Genomic DNA, 15,349 nt, shown 5'->3' with positions numbered 1-15,349 from the left:
AAGTTGCGTATTTTAGAGACCTATTCAATGATGTGAAGAAATCGAATATAGCTCTTTTGGTTCTGGAGATATACAGGAAAAACCAAAAAATTCCGAATTATTTTTTTGCCTATATCTTCTTTATTCGCAGACATATTGAAAATCTGTCCACATTTTGCTATTGGCACTTGATGTGGGCTCTCAGAATATGTTCATGAATCTTTTATACAGGGTGTCATCTGATTTGGCCAACTCCATCTTTGAATTTTTAAATACGGACCTGTATTTTTTGTTGTAGTTTTTGTATCGTAGACGTTCACTTCATACTGAGGAATTGAATTCAAATTTTATATTTCGGGATGTTTCGGTAATATTCGATTATAGTTGCGTGAATTATTCCCTTTTAAATTACGGCCCTGGAAATTAGTTGACTGAGTTTAATAAAAACATAAGGTTTTCTTATTCGAAGTTCATTGTAGAAAACGCTCAGAGCAAAGGAAAAAATATTAATAGGTACCTAAAAATGAAAAAAATCCTCTCGAAAAACGCTACGAAACATAGGGAGACGTGTTTTTGTTTTTATTCAACTCAGTCAACCAATTTCCAGGGCCGTAATTTAAAAGAGAATAATTCACTACCGAAAAACACCGAAATATAAAATTGAATTCAATTTTCAGTATGAAGTGAACGTCTACGATTCAAAAACTACAACAAAAAATACAGCGCCGTATTTAAAAATTCAAAGATGGTGGTGGCCCAAGTCAAATGACACCCTGTATAGAAGATTCATGGATATATTCTGAGAGCCCACATCAAGTGCCAATAGCAAAATGTGGACAGATTTTCAATATGTCTGCCAATAAAGAAGATATAGGCAAAAAAATAATTTGGGATTTTTTGGTTTTTCCTGTATATCAAAAGGGAAAATTCGTGGACAGAACACTCAAAAAATGGAGGCAAACCGCGGACACGTGTTTCTGGCTATTGGCCTGATATATACAGGGTGTAACTAAATAAGTGTAAAACATTTAAGGAGGTGATTCCTCATCGAAAAAAAGATAGGATCTTTCATAGTGAGAAATTTCATTGGAGCATCCCTTGTTAAGATACAGCCCCTTAAAGGTGGTACATAAAATTTGTATAACAATTTTTTTCACAAGCACTAAAAAAGTTACAATATTGAAACTAACCTGACGTTTTGTACTACGAAAAAGACAATTATCCAGAAATTTATTTGGTTTACCCCATGGTTGTAAGGGGTGGAAAACGCAACCCCTAAAATTTATTTCCAATGTAACTTTTTGTCTTATTATTTGTTTACCATTTGAAAATATATTTCCGATAGCCTGTTTCATTCTAAACAAAAAACTGTCTCTTGGGTTTTTTGCCCAAAATAAACCAGTTCGCAGCAAAAAATTATTTTAGGAACAACTACAGAGATACATTGTCATAAATGCGAAAATACGAAACTAATATGACGCTGTCAGTTTGTGAATTTTCGAAATTGAATTAATACTAATTGTGTGTTGTTGTTCTGTCCTTAATTTGTTACTTTAATAATTCGCTTGTTATTAAAATGGCATACACAAATGAGGAAATGGCTGAAAAGCTTCTAGAACAGAGTTCCCCAAACTTTTTTGTGTCGTAGACCCCTTGCCATGTTTTTCCGTGTTGGGTAGACCCCCTACTTACCTGATATTGATTTCCTGTAAATTTCTAACTGTAGTGAAGTTTAGTGTTAAAAACTTAAAGTAAAAACACATATTGATTTATACATTTATTAATTGAATCTAAATTAAAACTACTCAAAATAAAATTTTGTATCTGTTATGTAAAATATACGTAACATTAAATAAACATAAAATAAACTATAAAATAAAAATAACATAAGCACTAAGTCAATATTTTTAGTGAGAAGGATAAACCTGATGCTTTAATAATAAATTATCAACATTTGGCGTTAATTTTGTAAGGGTTAATCTTAAATCTCCTCGGCTAATGATGTCCAGTCTGTTTCTTTTTTTCGTTAGAAGATTGTGTTACGATATTTACTTGGGGTTCGTTTTTAAAACAGCAACACTAATAATACTTAGACAACTTTTATTTACTTAATACACAACTACTGCACGATTATAATTCACTTAGAATACTCTCTTATTAATCATCTTGCCGAAGGAACTTGCTCTTTTATAGTAAGATCGATGCATCTAGAATTTCTAGAAATTCCATATCCATCGCGATGCTTCGCTCTCGGGATCGACGTTCGAATTCTTTTCGGGACTTTTCCAGTTACCGCCTAGGGAGGCAACGCGCGTGTGACGTCATGCTCAGGTAGAGGTCCCTTCGTCGAATTGGGTGACTGTAGTCAGCTGCGACGCTAGGGGTTTTGTAACATTATCCCCCTCTCAAATTTGATCGTCCCGATCAAACAATATGTCGTTGTCCCCATTTTATCGTTTGAGTCTTTCTAGGTGAACGACCTTCATTTTTGCTCTGGGACTACGTTGAATCCTATACACCACGTCATTTATGCTCTTTACTATCGTGTAGGGTCCTTCCCAAGATGGTGTTAATTTGGAGGAAATTCCTTTTCTAAGACGAGGGTTGTACAGCCACACTCGATCTCCTTCTTTGAATCCACCAGTATTTGCCTTGAGATCGTATCGAGCCTTCATCCTGTCACTAGTCATCTTTAATCTTCTTCTAGCAATTTCGTGGATCCTTGTCAAGCTATTTCGCAGTTCGTCTGCGTAATCTTGCACCTCTTTATTTTCAGCAATTGGTGATCCGAACACCAAGTCACAGAGCAAGCGAAGATCTCTTCCGAATATGATACTGGCTGGGGTGAGCTTTGTGGAATCGTGCACGGCTGCTCGGTAGGACATCAAGAATAGTTGAAGATGTCGATCCCAGTCTTTTTGATGCTCTTCTACTACTTTGGAAAGATGTTCTTCCATAGTCCTGTTGAACCTCTCGACCATGCCATCAGACTGTGGGTGGAGGGCAGTTGTTCTGGTCTTGCTAATTCCCATCAATTCACAGACTTTCTTGAATAAATTCGGCTCAAAATTTCTTCCTTGATCGGAATGTAACTCCATTGGCACACCAAACCTTGCAAACATGTTATCCACCAGAGCTCTTGCAACTGTGGATGCTTCTTGATTAGGCAAGGCGTAAGCTTCAACCCTTCTACTGAAGTAGTCCATGGCAACTAGGATGTATTTGTTGCCATCATTCGTCATCGGAAATGGTCCGGCTACATCGATGGTGATCCGTTCGAAGGGAGCACCAACGTTGTATTGTTTCATCTCACCTCTGGATCTTGTTCTAGGACCTTTGCTGGCTTCGCATCTTGGGCATCTTCGGCACCATCGCTCTACATCTTCCCGACACTGAACCCAGTAAAACCTTTGTCGTATTTTATCCAAGGTTTTGTTAACTCCTAGATGTCCTCCCGATTTACCACCATGGATCTCTTCCAAGACGCTACTTATTCTTGACATAGGCACCACCAGTTGGGAAATCACTTTCTTGCCATCGGCCGATTCCCAAGCCCTCTTCAGTAGACCATTCTCAACCATCAAGGAATCCCATTGTGCCCGCAATGCCTTGAACGTTGGTAATCGATCAGAGATGTCCTTCCAGGTGGGTCTTTCTGCTCCACTTTCTTTCCATTTTAAAAATTCTGCAACGTTTGGATCACCCTCTTGATCTTGTCTCATTTTTGCTGTGGTCCAATTATCGTCTGCCATCACTCTCACTTGGTTGATTCCTTCGCGTCGTTCAATTCGCTCACAGTGTTTACAAATATCCGAACAAGGTCTTCTGGACAAGGCATCCGCGTTATTATGCAGTCGTCCTGGTCGATGTTTTATCTTGAAGTGATACTGGTTCAGCTTCTCAATCCACCTTGCTACTTGTCCTTCAGGAGTATTCATTTCGAGTAACCACTTCAGAGCTGCATGATCTGTTCTGATAAGGAACTCTCTTCCATACAGATATTTGTGGAAGTGATCTACAGCCTTGATTATTGCCAGTAGTTCCTTTCTGGTTACGCAATAATTCCTTTCTGGCTTGGTTAGTACTTTGCTGAAGAACTCAATGACTTTTTCCTGACCGTTCTGTTCCTGTGATAGTACGGCTCCTATACTATTATTACTGGCATCTGTGTCCAGGACGAACAGGCCTCGTCGACGTGGTAAACTTAAAATGGAGCTGGAACATAGAGCAACTTTCACTTTCCCAAATGCTCGTTCACTTTCGTTGGACCAGACGAATTTGACTCGGTCTTCTGTCAACTTATGAAGATGTGCCATAATATCTGCAAATCCTTCCACGAACCGACGATAGTAGGTACAGAGACCTAGGAAGCTCCTCACTTCATGTTTGTATTTAGGTCTCGGCCAGTCTCTGATTGCCTGTATCTTTCTTTCGTTTGTTTGGATGCCGTCTGATGACAATCTGTAACCTAGAAAATCCACTTCTTTCTGGAACAGTGAGCATTTCTGAAGATTCAGTTTTCGCAAATTATACAGATGTTCTTCAAATGTCTTTCCCATGACCAAAACGTCGTCGAGGTATACGAGGCAAGTTTTCCAAGTAAGCCCTCGCAGGACCAGCTCCATCAGTCTTTCGTATGTGGCTGGAGCATTGCACAATCCAAACGGCATAACGGTGAACTGTTAAAGTCCGCTCCCAGTCGAAAATGCAGTCTTCTCCTTATCGTCCTCATGTATGCCCACTTGCCAATATCCACTCTTCAGGTCTAGTGTTGAGAACCAACGTGAACCTGCCAAAGTTGTTAATGTGTCGTCTATTCTTGGTAAAGGGTAGCTATCTTTCTTAGTAACATCGTTCAATTTCCTGTAATCTACACAGAATCTCGTAGATCCATCCTTCTTGGAGACCGCAACAGGTGCGGACCAAGGGCTCGACGATTCCTCAATCACACCGTCTCTCATCATCTTGCCAACAAGCTCTCTCCTTGGGGGTTGTCGAATCGTGTGGGCTTGGCCAGTATCAATTCTGTGTTTAACCAGGTTAGTTCTTCCGAATGTTGTCGAATCAAATATATCACTTTCTTTCTTGATGAAGTTTTTGACAGCTTTAAGTTCTTCTCCTGATAAGTGTTTAAGTGATTTTTCAAGAGTTATCATAACACTTTTAGAGGCTGCCTTTATTTCCTGGTGGTCGTTTGAATCACAGTTCGCCACCCATGTGACTGGTTCACAGGTTCCTATGACATCACCTTCTTTAACGGTTACTGCTTCAGGATACACATTGGCAACTCTCACAGGGATGGTTTGTTTCGTTTTTACTAAGGCTCGTGCAAAAACTAATTTGCTGGGGGATTCCTCACATGACTGGACTATTCCAACATAGCACCCGGGGTCTTCATCGGCGATAGCGTAAACTACTTTCTCCGAAAAACCAGGAATTCGCGCAGTATTTACTAAGCGCAGTTTCACAGGTATTGTCCTTTCTACTGGAGTGGTAAGGACAAATTCCTCTCCTCCAAACTTCATTATCTTCTCTTCGTTGTCGAATGAAAAGCCGTATTCACTGATCAAATCCATTCCTAGTATGAATTCATCTTCTATGTCTGCAACGTACACTGTATCAGTAATGGTGAGTCGCCCAAGAATCAGTGTTATTTCAGCTTCTCCTCGAATAGGTGCGTTTTCACCAATGACTGTTCGAAGCACGAAATTGGAAGAAGTAGGCTTCACGCTTTCAGGTCGAAGGATGTTGCTGCGTACCAAGGAAACTGCAGCACCGGTGTCTATGGTGCATATCACGTCCATTTTATTCAATTTTCCTGATATGGTTAGGCTGTCGGTTGTTCGTTTTAGCCTGTTAACTTGAATGACCCTGGGGGCTCTGTTATTGTTAGCCAGCATGCGCCCCGATATGCTGGCTAATTCTAAGTTTTCCTGCCGCCAATTTGAGGACTCGCTGGATGACCTTGTCATCCAGCGTGACGACACCCTCGCAGGTGAGTTGGATCTTGGTGACATTCTCACTCTGCAATCTTTAATGAGATGTCCGGGCTTCTCGCACCTATAGCATGTCCTCTTCTTCTGGGTGCTGATTCCACTCATCATTAATTTGATTTCCTCTAGAACCTTCTCGATTGAACCAGTCGCTGTGCCGGATCGTTGTTCGGGTTCTTCTATAGATACTGCCCGCACTTTCTCTCTGGAAGTGTTGAAGGCCGCCTTTACTTCTAACGAACGTACCAAGGCGTCGCTACTCCTCTTAAAGTTTGTCAATCGCAAAATTCTTTGGATTTCTGAGTCTCCTAAACCATCTATGAATAGCTGCACCGCTAGCTGCTCCTTGAAATCTCCAGGTGCTTCTGGATAAGCCAGCTGAATCAGGCGTCTCACATCGGCTTCGAATTCTTGAAGATTCTCACCGGATTTTTATGTGCGCGTCTTCATTTGGGCCCGGTACAGCTGTTCTCTGTGTTGATCTCCATACCGTAACTCTAGTGCAGATATCAGATCCTCGTATTTACTCTGTTGTTCGGTGGGTATAGTTTGCAGCAAACCCAAGGCTGGCCCTCTCAGACCTACGATAAATGCTGTAGCTTTCTCTTTTTCACCCCATCCATTCGTCGTTGCCGCAGCCTCGAATTGACGGCGGTACATGGACCAAGACGACTGTCCATCAGTAGAAGCGGCCCCGATTGAGCCAGACAGACAGCCGGAGCGAGACAGACAGCCAGGCATCCAACTGGTACTCCACATCACCGCTCAGGCCTTCTTGGTACCCCACCTAACCCCTCGGCCCCCTTGTCACGTTCCAGTCACGTGATTTTAAATAAAAAAAGTTTATAGTTATGGGATTCGAACCTGGGTCGTCCGCGCCGTAGACATTGTCCTTAGCCTCTACACCATCGTAAGATATTGAAGTTAACTGCGAATGTTGGGTATTTATAGCGTTAGTTTTGTCGGGACCGAAATTCATTCATTATACTTGACAGCATTTTTATTTTTGATTTCCGTAGAATGTAATCGTCATTATCATATTGAAGATAGGAAAATATACTTAGATTTGGGAAATAATTAATATTTCATGTAAAGATGTGTATGTGTGTGTGAGAGCGAGAGGCGCGTGTGACGTAATCGATGCAAAGAGAGATGGAGATTGAGGTTTTACCGGTTGCTAGTGCAAGCAGGTGTTGCCAGTTGTACAATAAATCAATGTTTATGGAGTAATGTAGCGTTGCCGGTTTGAAAATTAAGTTATAGAACACACAGAGTCATCTATGAGTCACTAGCTGAACTATCTATTGGTTGAAGAAGGACACTGTAAACACTAGACTCATAAGACGGCATCTGTCAAATGTGAATACATGCCAGCATGGCAGGTTCGGCGTTGCCTGTACAATAAATCAATGTTTATGGAGTAATGTAGCATTGCCGGTTTTGGAATTAATCGTGAACTACTCGACGAAAATTGGAAGCGCGAAAATGATATATTTTATAATAATGAATCAGATTTAAGAAAAAATATGACAACCTGTGATCCGTCATTGTATACGGGGTGTTTCAAAATACATCATTGAAAACAAACATGACGTCGAAGTGTACAGGGTGCGTCAAAATATACCATTTAAGAAAAAACATGTCGGTTCAACAGAAGTCTAGCATTCCAACATGCCAAAAGGGCACTACGTCTCGTATCTTTGTTAACCAAGTTAGTATCATCAGGAGAAAGAGGAGATTCAAAAGTGTCGAGAGGTTAAGCGTTGTGGACTCAACGTGAGGGTAATGGGAGAGCGAAGTATTCGACAATGACATTTCAAAATACGTGGTTTTTCGTGCGTTTTCGATCGTTTTTCGTGCGTTTACGATCGTTTTTCGTGCGTTTTCGACCGTTTTACGTGCGTTTACGGTCGTTTTTCGTGCGCTTTCGATCGTTTTTCGTGCGCTTTCGAACGTTTTGCATACGTTTTCTATTTTTTGTTGAGGGTATCATAAGGCGGTGAGGTTAGATGAAAAAGAAGAAATGATTTGGTAATATATCACAAAGCCATTTGTATAAAATATCTACGTTTCGGAGACTGCAATTGTAGTTGGTTCGCTTGCGAATGTGATGCATACAGGGTGAGGCACCTTCGTTGTTGTCGAATGTGGGAACCATCCATGTTGTATTGTCATAGCCCTCCAAATTCACAACGCGTGTCGGTATATTCAACTCGTGAAATTTTTCAGTTAGAAAGTCATATTTTTGATGTCCTCGCACATAAATGACATCGACACCTTGTAGATTCTCCATGAGGATGGCATCCAATTGATTATATTCCACAAAGCCAGAGGAATACCTCAATCCGTGAATGTTTCGCTCCAAGTAACAGGCGGTACGACGATCTTCTTTACTCAAACTGGAAAATGGTGTGTTTGGCAGCAGTAAAAAGTTACTACACTGAATTCCAATCCTAATGGCTATTTCTTTAGGATGGAATTTTTGCTCGACGGTGAAGCCTTGAATATCTACAACAGCTACTCTCATGTTGACTCTTCGATTGATACTAAAGCAAAATCACATGTTCAGTTCCATTTTTTAATGATTTCGCTGAGTGGGAGGTGTTCTATGACAGTGTCGTGCACAATTATGCAATAGGCTCTAGTATTTTGAGGAAATCCTTCGGATGCTTCGATTTCAAGTTTTACATCAACACTGGAACTTTTGATGCTCTCATCCCTTCTGGAACAATCGATGACAAAGAGAGCTTTGTCCGTGAAGACGGTGGAAGTGAGAAGAGGATTATGTTGATTGGTTATTTTGTAGCTGAGACCAAATTGTGAGTAGTTGAAATAAGCTTGCGAAAAATTCCCCTTTGCAAAATTCAAATGCATATTTTCCTTGGGGTAATTCTCACCGTTAAGAGTGAGCGTTATATTGGTAATATTCAAATGATTGAATATTGTTGGATCATTGTTGACTTTAGTGTAGTCACGATTTTTTTGGAAACATACAATTACATAGCGAGGGCTTTCGAGGAACGAAAAAGTCTTGACGGCCCATATTTCATTTTTTGCACCTTGTGTGAGAGCTGGCAGCATATGAAGTTCCCATTTTCTGAACGGTATGAGAATAGGAGTGTCTGCTTGGATAGCTTTCAAAAGTTGCAATTTAATTTGATCATGCGGAAAGAGTCGTTTAACTTTCAGTTCGATATTTTCAATTTCCAATTTAACTTCCGTTTTCGGTGTTAGTGCAGCAGGAGTCTCTTCTATTTTGAAACAGTTGCTATCATCTTCAGCTCGTACTAATCGAATGGTATGTTTACCGTAGGAAACACACTGATAATCGTTGAAGATATTCAAAAAATGCTTGATGGGTATAAGCATGTTGAATGTTAGATGAGTTGTGTTGATGACGCCTGTATTGTTGGGAAAAGTCCAACCGGAGGTGGCCAAGTGTTTGATATCTTCGTCGGTGTAGTTGAGAAAGCCTCTAACAGTACTAACAATTCCAAGTTCACGAACTGCTTCCAATTCCTTACCACTCTGCTCATAACTAGCAGATTGAAACATGAAAGCACCAGCATTGTTTACGAATGACACCTTACCGTCCCCTTTAGTCTTCTCAACTTTTCCACTAATGAACAGCAGACTATCGTACAAAGCATCGTAGGCATCAGATTGATTGATGTTAATTTCAATAACATCGTTGTTGCGAAAAGATTTGACATATGGATAGTAGGTCCGCCATTCTATCTTTTGTATGGACTCATCGATTTGCGGTTTTCGGAAAATGTTGAACACTTGATTGGACAACATGATAACCACGAGATTCCAGAAACAATTTATTTTCCGTTGTCAATAGTTGTCGACTAGTGAAGGTCTTGGTGAAGACTGACTTGGGGTATGGAGGTGTATTATTTTTATAGATAGTCAGCACCATACTTCCGCTTCAATTCCAAACGAATTATTATTTCTTCGTTTCGGAAATCAATGAGCCTAGAATGTTGGTCGAGCACTCGCAGCGTGATATTGTTTATTTCGTCTCTATGTGCAATAGGTAGGTAAATGGGGTGATTAGGTATTTCGTCAATTGCATACCCCGGATCAACACCAACAGCAAATTCGTATATCGTATGAGTCGGTGTGTCGTTGTAGAAGGCTCCAAACGTAATGTTGCTATCTATGTGTATGGTGCGTACTTTAATGATATCCACAGGTAGATCGGATTCGTGATGTAAGTTTGGTTTGAGAACAGTAGATGAAAACCCCAGTATGTGAGCCAAGCTATTTGCAGGTCGGAAATCAATCGAGTGCTTCAGACAGAATATTTCACTTTTCAGCGTATTATTATTCGGTTTCAGATAGAAAAAATCCTCAGGGTTTTTCTTGAACGTTTTAGGCGTGATGTATTTGTTTATTAATTCTTCAATGTCACCAATTTCGTAAGATCCAACAGGTATATCGATGGTTTTCTGTTTAGTTTTGTCAGCGTTTTCATAGTAGTAGAATTTCGTACCTTCTTCAATGTTGGGTATACTGTTGTACGAATGGAAACTGAGCAAAGCCAAAGTATATTCAGAATCAGAATCTAATCGAACGGGTGGATTGAAATCGATGGAGAGCGTCGAAGAACGACTCGTTAGCGTTAATATCATAGACATGACTGATATAATGTCAGTATGACATCTCCTTAAATAATGATTGAAACAATAACAACAACATTTTGCATAAAAATCATTTATTTCTACAATAATAACATTCTATTTGCGAACTCACAGGACCATAATACATTGCTTTTTGTAGCGATGACGCAGCTGATGTAGGTGGTGGTACCTCATGTCGGTAATGGATGAAACATGGTAAACGAATCTGCAAAGCGAATCGATGTTGGTAGTCCTTTGGTAATCTATGCCAAACATCCAATAATTCCCAAGGTTTAGCATTCTCAATCAAATAGTCGATCGATAAAGTTTTCAATTCAGCATCGGTTAAATCTCGCAAAGATTTATCTCCAACCATTTTTGCAGACATTATGGAGCAGAAACTGTAGGCACAGATGTCCGCAATTACTCTGGTCAGATATTTTGGAGGGAGTATAACGATTACATATAACAATGATCAGTATCAAAATTTTGACCAGAGTAATTGCGGACATCTGTGCCTACAGTTTCTGCTCCATAATGTCTGCAAAAATGGTTGGAGATAAATCTTTGCGAGATTTAACCGATGCTGAATTGAAAACTTTATCGATCGACTATTTGATTGAGAATGCTAAACCTTGGGAATTATTGGATGTTTGGCATAGATTACCAAAGGACTACCAACATCGATTCGCTTTGCAGATTCGTTTACCATGTTTCATCCATTACCGACATGAGGTACCACCACCTACATCAGCTGCGTCATCGCTACAAAAAGCAATGTATTATGGTCCTGTGAGTTCGCAAATAGAATGTTATTATTGTAGAAATAAATGATTTTTATGCAAAATGTTGTTGTTATTGTTTCAATCATTATTTAAGGAGATGTCATACTGACATTATATCAGTCATGTCTATGATATTAACGCTAACGAGTCGTTCTTCGACGCTCTCCATCGATTTCAATCCACCCGTTCGATTAGATTCTGATTCTGAATATACTTTGGCTTTGCTCAGTTTCCATTCGTACAACAGTATACCCAACATTGAAGAAGGTACGAAATTCTACTACTATGAAAACGCTGACAAAACTAAACAGAAAACCATCGATATACCTGTTGGATCTTACGAAATTGGTGACATTGAAGAATTAATAAACAAATACATCACGCCTAAAACGTTCAAGGAAAACCCTGAGGATTTTTTCTATCTGAAACCGAATAATAATACGCTGAAAAGTGAAATATTCTGTCTGAAGCACTCGATTGATTTCCGACCTGCAAATAGCTTGGCTCACATACTGGGGTTTTCATCTACTGTTCTCAAACCAAACTTACATCACGAATCCGATCTACCTGTGGATATCATTAAAGTACGCACCATACACATAGATAGCAACATTACGTTTGGAGCCTTCTACAACGACACACCGACTCATACGATATACGAATTTGCTGTTGGTGTTGATCCGGGGTATGCAATTGACGAAATACCTAATCACCCCATTTACCTACCTATTGCACATAGAAACGAAATAAACAATATCACGCTGCGAGTGCTCGACCAACATTCTAGGCTCATTGATTTCCGAAACGAAGAAATAATAATTCGTTTGGAATTGAAGCGGAAGTATGGTGCTGACTATCTATAAAAATAATACACCTCCATACCCCAAGTCAGTCTTCACCAAGACCTTCACTAGTCGACAACTATTGACAACGGAAAATAAATTGTTTCTGGAATCTCGTGGTTATCATGTTGTCCAATCAAGTGTTCAACATTTTCCGAAAACCGCAAATCGATGAGTCCATACAAAAGATAGAATGGCGGACCTACTATCCATATGTCAAATCTTTTCGCAACAACGATGTTATTGAAATTAACATCAATCAATCTGATGCCTACGATGCTTTGTACGATAGTCTGCTGTTCATTAGTGGAAAAGTTGAGAAGACTAAAGGGGACGGTAAGGTGTCATTCGTAAACAATGCTGGTGCTTTCATGTTTCAATCTGCTAGTTATGAGCAGAGTGGTAAGGAATTGGAAGCAGTTCGTGAACTTGGAATTGTTAGTACTGTTAGAGGCTTTCTCAACTACACCGACGAAGATATCAAACACTTGGCCACCTCCGGTTGGACTTTTCCCAACAATACAGGCGTCATCAACACAACTCATCTAACATTCAACATGCTTATACCCATCAAGCATTTTTTGAATATCTTCAACGATTATCAGTGTGTTTCCTACGGTAAACATACCATTCGATTAGTACGAGCTGAAGATGATAGCAACTGTTTCAAAATAGAAGAGACTCCTGCTGCACTAACACCGAAAACGGAAGTTAAATTGGAAATTGAAAATATCGAACTGAAAGTTAAACGACTCTTTCCGCATGATCAAATTAAATTGCAACTTTTGAAAGCTATCCAAGCAGACACTCCTATTCTCATACCGTTCAGAAAATGGGAACTTCATATGCTGCCAGCTCTCACACAAGGTGCAAAAAATGAAATATGGGCCGTCAAGACTTTTTCGTTCCTCGAAAGCCCTCGCTATGTAATTGTATGTTTCCAAAAAAATCGTGACTACACTAAAGTCAACAATGATCCAACAATATTCAATCATTTGAATATTACCAATATAACGCTCACTCTTAACGGTGAGAATTACCCCAAGGAAAATATGCATTTGAATTTTGCAAAGGGGAATTTTTCGCAAGCTTATTTCAACTACTCACAATTTGGTCTCAGCTACAAAATAACCAATCAACATAATCCTCTTCTCACTTCCACCGTCTTCACGGACAAAGCTCTCTTTGTCATCGATTGTTCCAGAAGGGATGAGAGCATCAAAAGTTCCAGTGTTGATGTAAAACTTGAAATCGAAGCATCCGAAGGATTTCCTCAAAATACTAGAGCCTATTGCATAATTGTGCACGACACTGTCATAGAACACCTCCCACTCAGCGAAATCATTAAAAAATGGAACTGAACATGTGATTTTGCTTTAGTATCAATCGAAGAGTCAACATGAGAGTAGCTGTTGTAGATATTCAAGGCTTCACCGTCGAGCAAAAATTCCATCCTAAAGAAATAGCCATTAGGATTGGAATTCAGTGTAGTAACTTTTTACTGCTGCCAAACACACCATTTTCCAGTTTGAGTAAAGAAGATCGTCGTACCGCCTGTTACTTGGAGCGAAACATTCACGGATTGAGGTATTCCTCTGGCTTTGTGGAATATAATCAATTGGATGCCATCCTCATGGAGAATCTACAAGGTGTCGATGTCATTTATGTGCGAGGACATCAAAAATATGACTTTCTAACTGAAAAATTTCACGAGTTGAATATACCGACACGCGTTGTGAATTTGGAGGGCTATGACAATACAACATGGATGGTTCCCACATTCGACAACAACGAAGGTGCCTCACCCTGTATGCATCACATTCGCAAGCGAACCAACTACAATTGCAGTCTCCGAAACGTAGATATTTTATACAAATGGCTTTGTGATATATTACCAAATCATTTCTTCTTTTTCATCTAACCTCACCGCCTTATGATACCCTCAACAAAAAATAGAAAACGTATGCAAAACGTTCGAAAGCGCACGAAAAACGATCGAAAGCGCACGAAAAACGACCGTAAACGCACGTAAAACGGTCGAAAACGCACGAAAAACGATCGTAAACGCACGAAAAACGATCGAAAACGCACGAAAAACCACGTATTTTGAAATGTCATTGTCGAATACTTCGCTCTCCCATTACCCTCACGTTGAGTCCACAACGCTTAACCTCTCGACACTTTTGAATCTCCTCTTTCTCCTGATGATACTAACTTGGTTAACAAAGATACGAGACGTAGTGCCCTTTTGGCATGTTGGAATGCTAGACTTCTGTTGAACCGACATGTTTTTTCTTAAATGGTATATTTTGACGCACCCTGTACACTTCGACGTCATGTTTGTTTTCAATGATGTATTTTGAAACACCCCGTATACAATGACGGATCACAGGTTGTCATATTTTTTCTTAAATCTGATTCATTATTATAAAATATATCATTTTCGCGCTTCCAATTTTCGTCGAGTAGTTCACGATTAATTCCAAAACCGGCAATGCTACATTACTCCATAAACATTGATTTATTGTACAGGCAACGCCGAACCTGCCATGCTGGCATGTATTCACATTTGACAGATGCCGTCTTATGAGTCTAGTGTTTACAGTGTCCTTCTTCAACCAATAGATAGTTCAGCTAGTGACTCATAGATGACTCTGTGTGTTCTATAACTTAATTTTCAAACCGGCAACGCTACATTACTCCATAAACATTGATTTATTGTACAACTGGCAACACCTGCTTGCACTAGCAACCGGTAAAACCTCAATCTCCATCTCTCTTTGCATCGATTACGTCACACGCGCCTCTCGCTCTCACACACACATACACATCTTTACATGAAATATTAATTATTTCCCAAATCTAAGTATATTTTCCTATCTTCAATATGATAATGACGATTACATTCTACGGAAATCAAAAATAAAAATGCTGTCAAGTATAATGAATGAATTTCGGTCCCGACAAAACTAACGCTATAAATACCCAACATTCGCAGTTAACTTCAATATCTTACGATGGTGTAGAGGCTAAGGACAATGTCTACGGCGCGGACGACCCAGGTTCGAATCCCATAACTATAAACTTTTTTTATTTAAAATCACGTGACTGGAACGTGACAA

The 15,349-nt window shown here is 39.7% G+C and overlaps 1 protein-coding gene across 4 annotated transcripts in view; it reads right to left on the bottom strand.

Moving 5' to 3' along the window:
• LOC111508414 (uncharacterized) overlaps positions 1-15,349 on the bottom strand; it is a 546,485-nt gene that overhangs the window by 406,233 nt on the left and 124,903 nt on the right. The gene's annotated exons all lie outside the window — the stretch shown is intronic.

This window comes from Leptinotarsa decemlineata, unplaced genomic scaffold (genome assembly GCF_025532065.1).
Source record: "Leptinotarsa decemlineata unplaced genomic scaffold, Ldec_3_MD MMD2_tig00004433_RagTag_RagTag, whole genome shotgun sequence".
Lineage (NCBI taxonomy): Eukaryota > Metazoa > Arthropoda > Insecta > Coleoptera > Chrysomelidae > Leptinotarsa > Leptinotarsa decemlineata.
Note: the sequence above shows the minus strand (reverse complement) of the source record. Positions and strands in the feature narration are given on the sequence as shown.